This window comes from Micrasema longulum, unplaced genomic scaffold (genome assembly GCF_059751315.1).
Source record: "Micrasema longulum isolate JH-2025_06_02 unplaced genomic scaffold, ASM5975131v1 h1tg001445l, whole genome shotgun sequence".
NCBI lineage: Eukaryota > Metazoa > Arthropoda > Insecta > Trichoptera > Brachycentridae > Micrasema > Micrasema longulum.
In genome coordinates this window covers 42,243-61,643 of record NW_028278631.1, presented here as the reverse complement: position 1 = coordinate 61,643, position 19,401 = coordinate 42,243, and the positions used below count along the sequence as shown (strand labels likewise).

Genomic DNA, 19,401 nt, shown 5'->3' with positions numbered 1-19,401 from the left:
AATTTGTAAGAATAAGTTATTTCCCTATTACAATTTGTATTTTGAAGAAGGTCACTTACGAAATAAATATATCAGATCTTTTATTTCACAAAAAGCGGCCTCCGTGGTATAGTAGTCAAGACGCTTGACTCACACATGGAAGGGGTTTGATTTCCGGTGACAACACAAAAATTAAATGTCATTTTTCTCAAGCCTGGGTATTCTATGATGTAATTCTCCACTGTAATTGAGCCTTCTGGCCTGTTAAAAAAAAACAGCAGACAGACGGACGTGAAAATTCAAGCGAAACGTCAAATTTTACTCTGCGTATAGCGATCATTTCTGTGACTTAGATCTATAAAAACCAATGTCGTAAATCGTAATATTACCGGAGAGTAATTATTTAGCCATTTTGTGACGTTATAATGAGCACGTTACCCTCATTGATAAGAAACATTCATAAACAAACATTACAACACACGAATGTGTATATAAAATAGTTAAATATGCCTATAAGTTTTTTTAATTGGCATTGAGCTTCTATAAAATGGTGGCTAAAGAACGTTAACTCGGATTCTAGATCCAAGCCACAGATTTATGTACAACAGCTGATGAAAGGTAAGATATATGTTAATGCCTTCACATGTAAATCCGTAAGTTTAAAGAAACGTTGAAATATTGTATCCGTTTCGTGGTCTAATGGTCAGTGTGTTTGCCTATCACGCAGGTTATCAAAAGTTTCATTTTCGGCAAGATAATTTCGGTAGATTCAAATAAATCCAGTTAAAAACCAAAGAAATATTTGCATTCTTATGATTTACCCGAATACATTTATTTTCTCTTAGTCATAAATCAATAATAATGGTCTAACCAGTCTGACGATGACGGTCACGACGAAACCCGGTCACTGGTAAAAAATAAATCAATTATAAAATAATTATAAATCAAAGCGGAATAAAACTATTAAGAATTTTTATTATTATAAATAATAATGGTGTTAAAAAATGTGAAATATTTTGTAGTAGATCGTAATTTGAGCCTCGGACCTCCTGATCCAGAGTCCGGGACACTGTGCACGGCACCACAACACGTCTCAATATTTTTTGTAATCTTTTTGCTCGTCGTGTAAAATTATTATTATGGATTACTTATAAAGCGCTATTTTTCTAATATAATACCTCGAAGGTGCTTAAAAACGTGATTATATTATGAATAAATAAATTAAATTTTAACTTTTTGAATTTATAATTTAAGTAAAACAATTTACTTTGCTTTCACATGTTACGGATTTTTTCAAATGATTAAGAAACAAGTGAGTTTTAGGTTTCTTCCAAAACATCACTTTACTCTTACAGTTACACACTTCTGCTGGGAGATCATTCCATGCCGTTGGGCCTGCGATCGCGAATGCGCGTTCGCCGAATTGGGTGCGCTGTTTGCGTAGAGATATAATAACCTTTCCTCTCGACGTAGGTGTCGCTGATCTAAGCGTAAAACTTTTGTCAGCTAGTTCATCTGGAATGCAGAGTTCCCTTAGATATTCTTGAGCAGAGTTGTGAAGTGACTTATACATAAGTCAACAGAGTTTGTATTCCACCCTCTGTGAAATGATTATAATTAAATTAAAATTGAAAATGATCCATCATATGGCTACATTTTTTTTCCAAAATATAAATTATATTGTCTTTAGGGTGGAGTTTTTGCTTTTAAAAAAAATAGGTAGCTGCTTGCTTGCAATATACTCGTAGGTAGATAAAAAGTACAGAGCTGAATTATTACGAACAATGACTATTTCGTACTGCTGGTTCGCCTATCAAGTAAACGTGCTTCAGGTAGTTTTATAACTTCAACACTCGTACATCGTAACTGGATACGAGATTCCCCCGTTTAATTAAATACAAGTTATAAACAGCCGTTTAAATTCCATAGATAAGACACAAAATTCTTCATTTGTTTAAACTTAGTTCTCCAGACTCTAAGTTGATACATGTCTTGTTTGCATAATAACTGCCGCTTTGAAAGCTTCGGAGCGGTCATAACAAAAGTTAACTTATAATTGTTTAATATCAAAGGTTTATTGTCAATGAGTTAACCTTGTTAATTTTTTTTTTCAAATATTCACGTTTTTTAACCTGTAAAATCGATTTCTAATTTTATTGGTACCAAAAACCATTCTATTTTACAATAATAATTAATATTAAATAATATCCATCGACATAAAAAATCATTTTTAATAGAATATAAGAGAAGTGCAAATATTAAAATGGCAAAATACATATTATTACATTACTAGCGGACTCGACAGACGTTGTCCTGCCAGAAAGTTGGCTTACCTGCTATTACCTTGGACTTTTCATTGATAAGCAGGTACCTTGGTACTTGTTTATGATTGAATTCCATTACAAAAAATAATTCAGTTTAAAATGTAGATTGTTTTTGCAAATGTCACCAACAGGGGTGCACTTAATTCATAAATGTGATTTTCAAAAATGTATTGAATGTCATTTGATATTATTCTAGTATCAAAAATTCAGTAAAAATAAATATATGTGAAGAAATTATAAGGAATGTAAGGAAAGAATCTGATTGGTATCCATAAAAAGTGAACGTTGTTTGTAAACATTCAAAAAAAAACTTTTTTAAAACACAGAAAAACAACATTCTTCCATTTTTTGTACATACACTCTCATTAAATGCAACCCTGGTAGGTCGATGAAAAAAGATTGATGCTCCTAACTTTTTTTTTCCAGGTCCGATTGAGAATTTTAATTTTTATTTGTGAACACGCGCAGCGCAAAGATCTACATTTCGCTGAAAACCGCACGTAAATCGGTTAAGCCGTTTAGGAGGAGTTCAGTGACATTACACGTATGTAAGAATTATATATATAAAGATTGGCCTAATTTTTTAAATGGTTTTCAATTGATTTATAAAAAAATAAAACAACTACAAAATTCTTTCTTTAAACAGAGTATATATTATGTTGTTTTCCTGGTTTAAAATATCTGTAAAGCTTGCTTTTTATTTAACTATTTTTGAGGTTTCTTATTTTTATCGACAATAAAGTGATAAATTCTTCTAGGATTCATTCCAGCAATTGTTTTATTAAAAATATTCAAAACAATTTATGGTTAAATTAATTATTAAAATTCTCACACGTTTCGTGTTTTTATTTGAATAAAATAAACCATTCAATATTTTTCTTAAATGTTCTCCATCTCTATTGTAATATTTTACCAATGTGATGTTTCTAAATAAAAACTCGAACGTAAATTGTAGACCACAGTCTGTTATAACTAATCCAGAGTAGGTACAATAACCTCGGTAAATAATTGAGTATTTTCGCGGGTTTTAGACAAACAAGCTCACTTCCGCTGTATTTATTATTGATGTCTATACTTTCGTAAAGCTCGACGTTGTTAGTAACTGAAAATATTTAATAAAATATCCGTTTATTTTCCATTATAATTTTATACTATTTCCTCTATCGTCACTGTTGACTTTATCAAGTTTTTATGACTATTATACCTTTTTGTACAAAACTTATGGTTTAAGCATAACGTCGAAAATTTTCCTAGCTTTGATCGCAAGTAACAAAGTTAACCTTTAACGTACTGTGTGAAATTTACTTCATCGGGTCACTGCGTGGTTACCGAGAATTAGAAAATGATTACTTGATAATCAATGTCCCTTTTATTTATTTATTTAAACGGCTTGTAGGCTTTTATATATTTTACATGTATATATATATATACATATAAGACAGATACGTATTTTAAACAAAAATAGCAAAAAATAAAAATGATTTTAAGAAAAATAAGAAAAATAAAAAACATGAAATAAAAATCATATTTACCTTTCTGAAGAAAATATATGGGTATACTTAACATTAAGTATATGCATATATTGCAGTGGAGAGAACAGAAATGCATTTTGAATTTAAAATCAGACATGTCTTTTACACAAAAGTAGCTAAAAATAAAAATCAATAAAGAATAGTAAAAACAATAAAAAAATATTTTTAAAAACCGTCTTTACAAATCAGTTAAAAATATATGGTTATACATAATAAAATATACATGTATTGCAGTGAAAAACGCAAAAGTATATTTTTTCGTATAAGTTAAGATAAAAGAATCTTAGAATTAGAAGAAGTTAGATAAATAAAAAATAAGAATATGGATATAAGTCAATAATCAGTACACAATTGAAATAAACAAAGTATTATTTGGGTATTTCAATTTGAAGATAATAAATTGATACACTGCCTGTTAAAATTCAAAAACATTATTTATTTATTATTTTTATATAATATTAAATATACCCATATCATTTGCGCATTCATTTGCAAATATTTTTTGTCTAAATATAGTTATATGCCTGTCTTGCTTAATGATCAAATTGCTGTATTTTGCGGACGCTAAGACGCATCGAACCATAACACGCACCATTTTGGTTGAATTTTTAGAGTAAAAAAGTACGTTTTATGGTCCGAAAAATACGATAAATGACATCTCTTCCCCTCAAATGAATGACAGATAAAATACTTCATTTAAAATTATTCAATATGCATAAATATATAAAAAAACATTTTTTCTAATATGTTAAGGTTTACTTGAAGACACCGAAAATTCGCGGTAATATTCACTGCAGTTGTCGAGATACTATTATTAATTATTAAGTGCAATTTGCAACGCCGCCGGTTACATCACAAGAACGAGTGGGTTATGACGGCGACGCTTGCCTTCAAAATGATATTTAAGTTATAATTTATGATATGTTTACATAAATGAAGTCATTTGTTTAATTAAAGGTTTTTTTTGGTAAAAAACTTACAAAAAATGGTAGTAATGTCACGGAGTTTATCACAAATTAACGGTAAATAAAAACACATGCAATTTCAGCGCATTTGTTTTAAAAATGTCCTTACAAGGCGAAACAATAAAATTGTCTAGTTTCGTCAAAAAGTTTATGAAATTAATTAACTAAAATCAATATTTGATTAAACATAAAGTACCTTTACTCATATGGTATCGTTAAACATACATTTAGATTTTTAAATTATGTTACTTTATTTTACTTTAATAAAGTCATTTTAGTAATCATGGCACAAATAAATCAAAGATAGTAGTTTGAAAAAGACAGATATCTAAGAAAATTGGAATTAGAGATTTCTGTTTGTACATTCGCTACATGATACAGAATCCACATTATTTTGTATCGCGGTAGTGTATTACAATTTTAAGGCTTATAAAAAGGGTATTAAGTTGCCTCACTTTACCGACGAAAGTTTCATTGAAGCATTCCTGGTACTAAAGTAGAAAAGAAATTCTTACTCACAAGTTGAAAAAACACAAATACTAAAAAAGATAATAAAGAGTTTTATTACTACTTTATACCCGAGGCATTCTATTTTATGTGTGTAATTGACGACAAAACATCATACAATAAACATAATTAGTAATGCCTTACAGTAGATTCTTATGATGTACGTGTATTTGATGTAATTATGTTTTTTTTTGCTTTCGCCGGCTTCTACATGCTACAAATATAATTATTTGTCTCATTATAGATTCCGGACAGTGTACACGTGCATAGTAGGTCGGTTCATAAAATAAAGAAATGACTAATGAGTAAAAAAGGTAAACACATATCCATAGAATACCTTAACCTACAACGTTTTAGCACCGTAACTTATTATATCGGGGTCGAATTCCTAAGGCAGTAATGAGCCACGGTATCATTAAATAATTTTTAAACTTATAATTAGAAATCAAACACTGATTTGAGTCTACTGAACATTTTATTTTATTTTTACAAATATAAACATATAAAAATAAAAACTTCGTGACCATTGTTTCGCTTTATTAGGGCATTTTCAAACGAATGTGACATTCGTTAAAATAAAGTGTTCAGTAGACTCAAATCAGTGTTTGATTTCTAATTATAAGTTTAAATATGGAGTTCGACAAAATAAACACCAAATCAATCAATCAATCATTTAATAATATTTAATACTTGAAATTAAATTGATAAATATTTATTAATAAAGAAGCTTGCGTAGCTTTTAAACAGGTCTATCGAAAAAAAAAAACGAATGTTTAAAATCAAAGTTCTTTTGTATTTATTTTATTATAATATATAATAAGAAAGTTAGAGCTCCAAATATATATTATTAAACTTTTTTGCTAGATCGACGTAGCACAAGTAAAATTATATAGCTAGCAAGTCAAGAACTAAATATGAAAAAAGTCGCGTTTGTATTGCAGACAGAATGCCAATATGCAATTTTAATTATTTTTGTGTTATTTTTATTGAAATTTTAGACAAATAACCCAGATACATATATTAAAGTATGCCTTTTAAGAAGATACAAATAATAACGTGTTCGACAAATGAGTTTTAAAAAATGTTAAATTTATTCAGGGGCAACAAAGGTTGTATTTCGCCTTTCCGTCCAGATTGGGTTCATACATATGACAAGGTTTTTGTGCTTTTCTCTTCCGGCGGAAGCGAGACGGGCGCGGGCGTAACCAGCCATTCTTTGTATAAAAGCCACACGTGTATGAAATTGCCTAGCTAGAGCTTATTCATAGCCACACGCCTCGATACGCCCAGCGCCACCGCCGACGTTAGCGTCTAGCGTCAAGAGTCAGCGCGCGCGTTCAACGGTCTCGACGAAGAAAATGCACTTTTATTTTGACATTTTATTAAAAATTTAAAAACATAGAGGAAAATAAAAATGCAGGAGAGAGAGAAAAAGAACGCGAGATGTATATACAAGTACATCAGGGAGATTCGGCAAAAGGGCGGCGGATAAAATAAATAAACATATAATTAATATTAGACATAATAAAACATAAGCAATTTGAGTAGCACGATCAGGTTAACGGAGTTAGTCGTAAACTTTATAGCAATTTGTACTACCCTAAAAAATTAAGGAATGTTTTGCCAATCAATGGTAAGCTAACAATAGTCCAGAGATTACTTCTCCCCCTCTTTGATTAGGTAGATGTCTGTTACCCAGATGTTAATTCTGAACTGGTTGATAAGTTAGAACGATTGCTGAATGTTTGTTTACCTACACATTATGTCTTTTATCTTCGCAAATTTGACCACATAACCAAATACCACACGCCACTATACTGGCTCAGTTTCAGACACACAAGAAACGTTTACATTCTATCACTTCTTTACAATATTTGTTTAATCCCACGTTGCTTGTTTATCTGGGAAAACTTTTCCAACCTCTATCACAACATGGACTATTTCTTCGCTCTTGTAAAGATAGAACTCTTTAAATATCTTTTCACTACTCAATTTTCATGCCTCCTCTTTTACAGTAGTAGCTGCTCGATTGTGGAATAATCTATCCACGAATGTTGGAGATGTTAGAAATCCCTTCTTTATTTTCTTAACCCAAATCTTAAAGTTGTTCCTAAAACATTCTTTTTTTTCCCATCCTCTTTCCTCTCCTTTCTTTCATAGTAAAGTGTAAATTTTTAGAAAATTTTTGCTTTAAATTTTTGAATAAAGTTATAAGCTTTTGCATAATGACCTAAAATTTGTCCATGTACTTGTAATTTCCGCAAACTGAACGGTTTGGGTAGGTAGGAAGAAATTGCCTTTAGACAATATGCCCACCCTTATGTGAAAAAAAAGTTTTTGGATTATATTTTATATTATTTTGGTATGTTTAGTAATAAAAATGTTGAACTTGCTTCGTTTTTTTGTTGTTCTGAATATGTGCTTTTTAAAAAAATAATTTTATAATTTAAGTTCTGAATTAAGTTTTAGTGACTCCTGGAAATGTAATTCATTTTTATTATACTTTGTAAAATATTTTGTTAATATTTATTTTATTGGATTAACAAACAGTTTATAATTAATGTTTAAAAAAAAACAATTTTAAAATTGAACAAAATGGAAAATTAAAAAATCAAGGCAATATACACTAGGCCCGGTTGTTTGATAATTAATAGAAATTTTTTTTTTTAAATTACGCTTTTGTAAGATAAAAAGAAATATTAATTAAATAATTAACCATAACTTTTCATTTTTTACTGTTACTTATAATAGAAAAACTGTGTTAGTAATATTGAAATTCACCGTTAAATTTATAAAAGTGACGCTTTAGTCAAAATGAGCAAAATAGGTTGCAGGAAAAAAATGTAAGTTATGGCAATCAGGTATTCTAATACCTTTCCGACGAAAAATATAAAATAATCTAAACACTTTTTTGGTGCATTTGGTCACTGTCAAATCTCATGTTATTATTTTGTAAGTATTATTACCGTATTTTCAACAGTATTTACCCAAAATACAAAGAAGAAATAATAACTTCATCTTAAAGCAACTAAAAAAGGTTCATAAACATAAAAGACTGGTTATAAATTGAATTGAATTTTGAAGTTTTCTTTATATTTTAGGTGACAAATAAAGCAATATAATCAAGTACGTACAAAGCACAAGAAGAAATGATTTAAGTTGATTTTTTTACAACTTTTTCCGAAATGAATATTGAAAGCTGAAAAGCTTTTTCGTTAGAAATGTAAAAAATCACTATAGCCCTTTTACAAATAATATTCTTCAATTTTTTTGTAGATTTTTCGTGCAAATTAAATATTGTTATGTATTATACCATATGTGTATAAATTGTTAAAAAATATATATGTTTTATTGATTATTGGATCATTTAGTCGTTCTGTGTTCGAGCCCGTATTGTTTTTGTGGTTTTATTTTTTTATTTTTTTTTCCTTTAAATTTGTATTATTGTATTTCTTTATATTTTACTCTCTATAATTTTGTTGTTTATATTTACTACAAGCGGATCCGACAGACGTTGTTCTGCAGTGAACGTTGGCTTGCCTGCTATTATCTTGGAAAAATACTTTTCATCTAGGTACTTGTTTGTGATTTAATTCCATTACTGAAAATTGTTAATATTAAACAAATATTGAATTTAATTAGGTACTTGTTTACGATTGAATTCCAGAACATAAAATAAATATTTTTTCAAATATGACATTCTTTTTGCAAACGTCAAACTCCGGTCGTCTCATCAACAAATGGTGTTCTTATGTAAGAATACGATTTTTTTTAAATGTATTGAGTTAAATATTATTTCAGTGTTACCAAAAATCCAATTAAAAGAAATAAATTAGTAGAAATTATAAGGAATTTAAGGAAAAAATTTAATTGAGATCCACAAAAAAACAAATGCTGTTTGTAAACATTCAAAAATAAACTTTTTTAAATCCAAAAAAAAACAACATCTTTTAATTTTTTTGCAAAAGCATTCTCCTCGAATGCAACCCTGGTAGATTGATGAATAAAACATTTATGCTCCTAACTTTTTTTTACATATACGATTGAAAATTTTATTATCTACAAACACGCACAGCGCAAAGATCTATATTTCTCTGAAAACCGCACGTAAATCGGTTAAGCCGTTTAGGAGGAGTACTGTGACATCACACGTACTGAGGAATTATATCTATAAAGATATCAGTGTAAAAAACCCATTAGGGCGCTAAAATAAATATATAAAGCATAAATTTACACTAAAAATGTATTATGTAACTTAGTAGACATTTTAATAATAAATATGTACATCTCCCCTCCCCTCCTTATCCTCTTATCAAGCATTCTTGTCCTTATCCCCTCCAATTTACAGTAACTTAATGTTCTTAAAATAAATATTTAAAAAATCTTTGATTATTGAGTATATGAAAATAACATTTTTAAATGTATAAATTGTATGTATTTATTTGATATGTTATATATTTTCTTTACTAACTTTGTATACTATGTGGAAATCTGTTATTAGTTCTGAGTTTATACACTATATCTGTTTGTTTACTAAAAATATGTATGTAGAACTTTTGATTTCCCAAATAAAATAAAATAAAATAAAATAATATCTACTCACATATTATGAAAGTAATTTTAATCGTTATATACCTTCATTAAAGTTTCTGGATTTGTTTTGTTTGTACATCAGAATTAAGAAAAAAATATCTTATGTAAGGAGATGCACAAAAATTGCCATCTAACAACGATTGTTGTTTACAAACACTGTAGACTCCAACCAAGGAGGGGATATAACAATTTTCCCTGCATGTAGTGATTTTAAATTTGAAAGTAATTTTTATATAATCATTACTCTGTTTACCACGCTGTCTTTCATTTTAAAAAATTGGCCTGTTTGGTAAATAAATAACGTTCAATTTAGACAGCCCATCAATTTTGTAATTTTCACCTAGAATTTTCAGTTTAAAATAAAACCAAAGAATGATTAATTCAAGCGACGTGAAGTTTCAAATTTGTACCACATAGTTTGGTTTACAACTAACACGAACTTACACGCCAATATACATTTTTATAATCATCTAAAATTGATTTCAACTCGATTCCCCACAAAGCTGAAGAAGAATTCTAGTACATAAATAAATATTTCACAAAAATAGAAACAGAGACCCCATGCACAATTAACATTGACATTTCACCGACATTTCATGAACACATAGAGACAATCGGTGGTAATGCATTGAAGATGTTAGGATTTGTTCTGCGTACTGCCAGAATTTTCGAAAATACCCGCGAACCGAAGACTCTTTACAACTCCTTGGTGCGAAGTAGACTCGAGAGTGGCTCGATGATTTGGGGGCCACATGAACTGAAGTACTCTCTTATGATAGAGAAAATCGAAAAGAAGTTTCTGAGATATCTCTACATGAGAGAGTGCGGGTATTATCCTTGGCTCTACCCAACCGAGTTTTTCCAGGGTATGTTTGGCTTCAACAGTTTAGAGACTAGAAGGTATGTGTATTTGACTACACATTTTTATCGATTGTTGCGCGGTATGATGGATAATTCTGGGATAATGATGGGCATTGGTTTGTATGTTCCTGATAATTAGCTAAGACAGCGTCAGCATATACTGTTTCATGTTCCGATATACAAGACCAACCTGCCTATGGTTATGCCTGTTGGAAGCTACCGCTATGTTGAACAACATCACTCTGGATATTGATCTGTTCCATGTATCCGAAGGGGTTTTCCGAAACCGGATTCTCCTACTACTTTGACATGAGTCTCTTTTATGTATTTTATTCTTTTTATAATATGTAAGTATTGAATATACGAGTAAGTTTGTAATGTATTTGTTTTATTTAAAATAAATTAATTGAATTGAATTCAATGAAAAAAAGCACGAAAAAATTAGTCAAAGATTCATTTAGAGATACAAGTTGTTTTCTAGCTTAATGCGTTTGTTTTAAGAAGTCTACTGTTTTCAAAGCTCGTTTAAATAAACCAACTTCTTCGAAGTGTTTTTCTAACACGTATACAAACATAATACATAAACCACTAAGTAATATACATAAAATACTTTTGTTCAACTGCAAAGCTCCTAAATGTGACATGACTGGATTTTCCCCGAAGAAAAGATACAGCGTAAGAAAAACAACACACTATGAGAATATTATATTTTACTAGGGTAACAGTGAAACCATAAACAAAAACAAATTCTACATAACTCAACGTTCGGATAATCTACAAAATTCAAAAACCTTAAACATTCATGTACCACTTTATAAAAGGCACGGTTTGAGTGTGCGAAAAAGAAGTGTGTTTTATAAGCAAAATTATTCTTTTTATGAGGTGTTCGCGGAAGAGTAATCAGTATTTTTGGGAATACGATGTTTGTTTAGGTGTTCGGTCGGGCCAAATATCCTTCCTCGTGTCAAATCAATTTACCCTCATATCATCACGGCCAAGGCAGATTGTGAGATAAGTCATGCCGTATTTATTCGTGTGTGTGCAATGAAAACAACATAAAGTATATCGCCATGACATAACAACACCGAACCGCGGCCATCTTGAACGTTTTCTTTGCCATTTTTACGAAATGTTGCTTTAGTGAAAATATATGGTAGGCTTTGCATCGCGTTTTTCCAGTACTTACTGAGAAGCGCTGTCAGCTTTTATATTCAAATAATGTTTGATATACAACACCGTACGAACATAACCCCAAATTCAATTGGAATATCTTAAATGGAATAAAGATAAAAAGTCAGTTCTGATTGTAAAAAAGTATTTAAATCTTATATGTGACATAATGGTTAAAATTGTATAATGGATATAATTCAACATCGTAGCTGAGACGTGGTGGTCTGTGCACCACAAAATGCGGATAGGAAAATGGTGATTTATATTATTTTGATCATTTTTATTTATTTGGACTTAAACAAATAGGTACATAAAACTTAGAGGTATCTTATCGACAGATCAATTGAAGACAGTTTATTATGCTCTAGTACAGTCAATCATTCAATATGTAATAGTTGGAGGGAGAGGGGCTTTTAACGCTTATGTAAGACCCTTAAATGTTCTACAGAAAAAAAATATTAAAATAATACTATATAAACCATCCTTCTTCTCAACTACCGAACTGTTCATAGAATTTAATGTTTTAAGAGTGGAGGATATTTACGAAAAGGGTTGTATGTTCCAGGTGCATAAGGAGAGCTTCCACCGGACCGTATTACGGGAAGGTTAAGAACAAGATGCCTCGCTCTACAGAGAATTAAAACTACCATGGCCAAACATCATTATACTTATAAAAGAACGCAAGCTTTTCAATAATTTACCACAAAATTAAATAAATTACATACCAAATACCAAAAAAAATAATCGAATACCAAGAAATAAATTACGGAAAAATTTAGGATAAATTAAAGAAAAGCTTCCTGACTACCTAGTTAACATTAACCGTATTCTGATAATAAAGATGTATGTATAATATGTGCATGTGTATATCAATTTAAAAAATTTGTGATTTAATTTTTTTATTTTCTATTAGTGTTAAATTTTCTTAATTTTTACAACGGTTTAATTTTTTATTTTTTGTATTATTTTGTTTCGCATTTTTTGTTTCTTTTTTATAATATTTTGTTAACTTGCCAAACACAAGAGCCAGACTTTTTTTTGCAAGTTTAACCTTAAGTGTTCCTTTTTTTAAAATGTGTTTTTTTTAATGCTAATCAAGGGTATTATTAAAAAAAAAAAAAGAAATTTGCGTACGTACCTCAAAAAAATGGTGATTTTTAAAATATTACTTGTTTTTTTTTCGCACGAAAGCATGCAGGAGGCTTAGTTACAGTGGTGAATTACAATACTCAACACACGGGCCACGATTACAAACACTGCCTTCTTCGGTTCGTAACGAGACGAAATCAATATTTTTGTACAAAAAGGTGTATATTTGTTTGAAAATTTTTATATCTTCGTCGGTAACTTGTAATTGAATGTGTTAAGAAGAAAAAATGTGTATTATATTTTTCATACAAAGTACTTAATTTAACTTTGTAGTAAAAATTTAAAATAAATCAAAATTTTAAATGAATATTTCAAATGAGCCCTTTTACACCACTGGCTGCGGATAAAAAAATGGTGATGCCATAATAAATCAAAATAATATATTTTAGTAAAATTCATCATTTCTTTACATTGTATTATCACAATCTAATAAAATTATTTGTTCATCTTTCTCGATAGAAATAAGATTTTTTTTTGAAAATCAATTGAAATTAGATTTTATATGAAAACGTCTAAATCCCACTATCACTCAAAAGTTGTGTCCCTTTTTTCAAAATTAAAATAATGAGCACCAAAAGCTTAAAAAATATATATAAAATTATACGTCATGTATGAGGAAATTTTTTGCTCTACAAGATATTGTGCTTGCTTTTTGCATTAAAAGTATTATTTTATTTGACTACAAGCCTTTAAAATGGCATGTAAATTAGACGAAAGTGAGCATCTTCGACACCTCTTTCTGTTCGCCTTCAATCGAGGGAATAAAGTTGCTCGCGATATTTGCGCAGTGCACTGTGAAGATGCCTTCAATAATTGTCTTATTTGCCGCAAAATAATGATGGAGAATAAAAACTGATTATTTTTTTCTAAAGTGATGAAGGAAAATATAATACTTACAAAAATCGTATTGAACATATTCAAAACTATTTTCTTAGACAATTAGATTTCAAAAATAATGTTTCATTCTCAAGTGGGACTGAGTCCGCTAATTTTCACAAGGTTCGAAATCTCGCAACTCGGCGTGCCATGTTGGATATGAGATTTCAATACAAAATTGTTAATAACGTACTTGATATCCCAGAAATTGTTAGAGGCATTTCATATCGAGTCCCTGTCCGTAGAACTTGTCAGTCTGTACTCTTCGACATTCCTAACTCAATGACCAATTATTAAAAAAATAGCACTCTACGAAGAATACAGATTACCTATAATAACAATTTTAGTGACATCGACATACTACATTTTAAATTTCATATTTTTATCAGATCTGTTAAAGACATTTTAAATTTATCTCCTGCTTGACTTTTAACTTTTAATTTGATTTTTAATTTTATCTTTCAATTTAAACTTTTTAATTTTAATTCCTAATTTTAACTTTTAATTTAAACTTTTAACATAATTTTACTTTAAACTTTTCATTATAATTTTAACTTTTACTTTTAATTTTAAACATTTGATTTCAACTCTTAATTTATACTTACTTACATCTATTACCTGCATCTAATAATTTATTTTTGGTTGTGATTTTTTATAATTAAATTTAAATGTTCATGGAAGCAGAGAGAGGGGGAGGAAAGTAGAGTAGCTATACAATGTCTTCTCCTTTTTATGAACTTTTTATCTAATATTTTTATTTTAACTTTTTTAGAATTCAATTACTTTCCCCTCTCCTCCTGCATTCATAATAAATAAGTGTGAAATCTGTAATTGGTCTTACTTTTTTTAATTGTTATTTTGTACCTTGTTTTATATAAAGACTGTATGATTTCATTAATAAATAAATAAATCAAATACACTATTGAGTAATTCAGTTTTTTGTGGTACTCCTGTACTTTTTATTTGAAACACAACTTATATAATCACTTAATAGAATTTAAAAAATAAACCAGTTTCAGAATACTCTGGTTTAATAATTCTAGTTAAGAATGCAGAAACAGGGAAAATGTAAAAAAATATCTCAAACTCAAGTCACGTCAGGATAAGCGCTAATTCTCAAATTAAATTAACTTTATCCCTCTTCCCTCTTAACCACTCTCACTCAACTTCTCTCCGACTTACCTTCAGCAGCAAACCTAAGCTTTTTCTTCAACTTTTCTTAAACAACTTCCCTAGACCAAGTTTGGCGTTGCATTTCCTTGATGCAAAACATCGTATGAATCTGGCATGAAATGTTTTTTGAGATGAACTTCCATAAACTCAAGCTCAGATTATGAAAAAACTTAAAGCATTAAATATCTAAACGTCTCACAGAGCATTATTTGAGTTCTATGAAAAGGAATGTAAATAAATGGGTAATATTTTAAAAGGAACAAATATTTTGAAATTTATAAAAAAATAGGTAATTAACAGCTCGATAAATTTGTTATCTATTTATACATTTTAAAAAGTATGGTAAAACTAGTATTTATTTATCTTTTTAAAATCATTTAAAATATTACGACAGAAATAAATTATTGTATTAGTTATAACTGAATTTTACAAGTGAATTAAACCTTTTTTTGGTTAATTTAGTTGCAATTTGGTTACGAGAAAGAATGATTATACCCGGAAAAAGCTATCCATATAGTTGCCAAACTCAAAATATAAGGGCCGATAAATTAGTAGAGTTAAATTAAATTAATATCACCATTTTCCGAAATGACGATTTGAAAATTCGATTGTTAACGTAAAGAACTATTTTTTTTGTATGAGTGAAACCGATGATAAGACTATTGAAAAAAAATATTTTGGTAATAGTGCTGATAGAAAATATATTTGAAAAGTTTCTGCATACTCAAAAACGTCAATTTCGGACTTATATAATCGCTCAGGAGCGCCTAATATCGGCAAGCAATCTACGTAAGATATTTTAAATGACTTACCTTGGAATGAAAACATCGGAAGAAAAGATCCTATCATCAGTACTAGAAGATGGCATCTTCTGAGCAGTCTTCCACTGGGAACACGCCTTTCTTTGTGGTTACACATTTTAAATTATTTATTCAATTTAATCACTTTTATTTTGCACTAAAACTACAGTTTTTTGGCACATTTTTATAAATGTCAGTTTTTCTTGTATTTAGTGTTCACTCATTGATAAAGAATTTTTTTTATTAAACTTGTTCTGCTTACCACGAGCTATAAGAAAACAAAAGTTATTTTATTTTAGTTTTGCTACATCACATTTTAGCAATTTGATATAAAAAATTATCATGTTTAAAACAGAATGTTTAAATTACGAGTATTATCATACGTTTTTTGTTTTCATTTTTAAAAAGATCCATTAAAAATTTCAAGGTTGTTATCAAAATTATTGATTAAATAAAAAATAAATGTAGTTTATTGTTGACATCAAGTTTTGAATACGTTCCCGGTTCTGCCGGCTATAGCCTTTAAAATCGTATATCTTATTAAGGAAATGACGGTTAAAGCCGTCAATCCAAAAGACATTGGTAGTGACGGCTGTAACGTACATGAAACTGAAGTAATTATGTTGTAGGAGGTGACATTGTGTTTCTATAAAAAATAGCAATAAAAGTGTCATGGTATCTAAGTCAAATTAAATTTACTTCAAACTTTCAACAACGGTCCAATCAAAAGTAAAATATTTTTTTGAAAATAAGAATGTTGTGATGATGTGTCCATATGAGTAAATTCTATGAAAAAAACGTGAATAAGTTTGTCATTGAATATTTTTGTTTATAAATTTTCACGTATTAGTATTGAATTTTCATACTTCTCATGATTTTAGTACTGTTTACGTATAATAAAAAAAATATCAGAGTATCAAAAAAATAAAAGATAATACAAAGCAATAAAATACATATAAATAGTAAAAATACTAAACAGAAAAGTCCCACAAAGGCATGGCCTGTTTGTGGATATACAAGAAAATGTTATCAAATTTTTGCTTCTTTAATAAATAGACAGTTAAAATATTTTTGTGTAACATAAGAAAGAGAAAATAAAATATTTTGTAAAAGATTATATGTTTTTTTTGTAGTAATTAAGAGGAAACAAAAAATAAAAAAAAAACAAAAATATTCCTTATTATTAAAGGGCAACAAAATACATCGTAGAAAAAAAGAGTTCATATCTTTGGTTTGAATCCAGGAAAGTGCGTGTTTTTTAAAAATAAAGTCTTGTTCATTTTAATTTTATGCGCTCTTTCACTTAAAATCAGATGAGGTAATAACCACGGGCAAAATAAATTAAAGGTCCGTTTTAAAATCTAAAGATTTAAAGGCATATTTTTTCAGTTGGTTAGATATAAAAGATGCGTTGTGACTGTAAAATGGAAAAGATGGTGTTACTGTTGCGTTCCGATTTAAAAGATAAACAATTTTTGACAGTGCTTTTGTTTGTCACTTGTCCTGAAAAAACAAAAGCCCTTTTTCTTGCTTATTTAAATTATGTAATGTATAAATTTAAATCAGTTTAGTTCAGTGCCAAAAATTGGCGTTTATTTCAGTTAATAATAGAATATGTGGTAATGTGGAAAGGTATCCAAAATAAAATATTTTTTTATTGGATTAAATTCTACTTTTGTTTTTTTAAATTGCCAAGAAAGTCTTATGTGACGAGTTCTGTCTTGTTAGGGTATGATCTAACTAAACTAAACTACTTAATTAAATAATTTTAAAAAAAGATTTTTGGATGCCTTTTCAAATTTTAATACTTTAATAAGGAATTCTACCAATTAATACACAATAAATATGTTTTGTTTGCAAAACAGGGAAAAGGAACAATTAAGTCAATACAATTATAATACAATAAATAAAACAACTTTGTTTTTAACCTCCAATTTTTATTTTTCACCGTACGGTTTCCGGAATAATGAATTGATTCCTTTTTATTTTATTTCTATCATGTTCACTAAATACTACACGTGGACCAAATAAATCAAGTGGTTTTTTCTTACACGGGTGGTAATTTGACATCCTTATTTTCGAAGTAAGCCAGGAGAGGACTAAAATTAATATTGATTATTTGGTTATTAATTATTGTTTTCTTATTATGAATCGCTTTTTTAATTTCTAAGATTTCTAAGTTGTCTAATTTTAATATTTTATTTTCAACATGAAGTACTTTTAATCCAGTGTCTTTATTGAAGTTATGATTATTTTCTATATATACCACAAAATTAGTGCTTCAAATATAAACTTTACAATACAATTATGTTTAATTAAATTATAAGCAAACATATTAGACACGGTATATCCTCACTATGTTAAGTAAATGGTATGGCAATAAACTCGGTATGGTAGTACAAAAAAAAGTTAAAGGTAGTTTTGTAAAAAGTATTCATATTCTAATTTGTTTTCATTTTTTTTTTTACTTTTTTATTTTATTTTTATTTAAACATATTACTTCATTTTTGGTATTTTTAAATAATCATCATAAATTACATATGCATACATACATGCAATCATATTTGTATGTGTGTATATGCGTACTTACATACATGTATTTTTTCTGTTTTTTATTACTTTTTAAAATTAATTACATATTTTTAAATTTGACTTTTAGACTGGAGCGTTCTTAACAATTTTTTATCGATGGATAAGGTGTTTGACAGGTTTCCTCATAAAGTTTGAAAAAAAAACCAGATAATTGTTTGTAATCATTGTTGGATAAGTCCACTTATATTCACTACACATTGTCACATGCATACAATACGCGCACACCCATACACATATACACGCATCCTCACCCATCCTAATATGCACATTAATACCACTGATACACTAAAACAAGTACTTAGCATTAAATATTGTTATTTAATAATGAAAGTTATACTCATAATAAAATTGAGACACATTATACATTATATATATATATATATATATATATATATATATGAAAACATGAAAATCTTACAAAAAATATGGAATTAAAAAAAATATTTAAAAAAAAAATGGCAAAGTATATAAAACTGAAAAAAATAGAGAAAAGATATATTTAAAAAAAAAAACTCTAAAAAAAAACTTAAAATAACTAGAAAAAAAACTCCAAGAAGGCGATAAAATAATAATTATTGAATTAGCGGTTACTCAAATTATCTACATTAAATGAGATAATATCTCAATGATGACTATATGAGAAATAACCTGCTCTGATACTTTTACCCCGGGTAACGGAGCAAGAGGAACAGATATTTAGAATATTATGAATAACACATTGTTTCGTATGTTTTTTGAGCGAAAAGTAGTTTTATATTGAATAATTTAAAATTAATTTCATTCTGTGTTAAATAAAAATACAAAAAGGACTTGTGTTTTGGAAAAGCAGATAACGTTTATTTTGAATTTATAAAAAAAATATGACACTTGCCGCACCTGA

The 19,401-nt window shown here is 28.6% G+C and overlaps 1 long non-coding RNA gene across 1 annotated transcript in view; it reads right to left on the bottom strand.

Moving 5' to 3' along the window:
• LOC148275359 (uncharacterized) overlaps window positions 1-16,192 on the bottom strand; it is a 131,263-nt gene extending 115,071 nt beyond the window's left edge. Inside the window, exon 1 of the long non-coding RNA XR_015824048.1 lies at window positions 15,942-16,192. This is a non-coding gene — a long non-coding RNA (uncharacterized LOC148275359). The remainder of the gene's footprint in view (window positions 1-15,941) is intronic.
• Window positions 16,193-19,401: the final 3,209 nt, after the last annotated feature.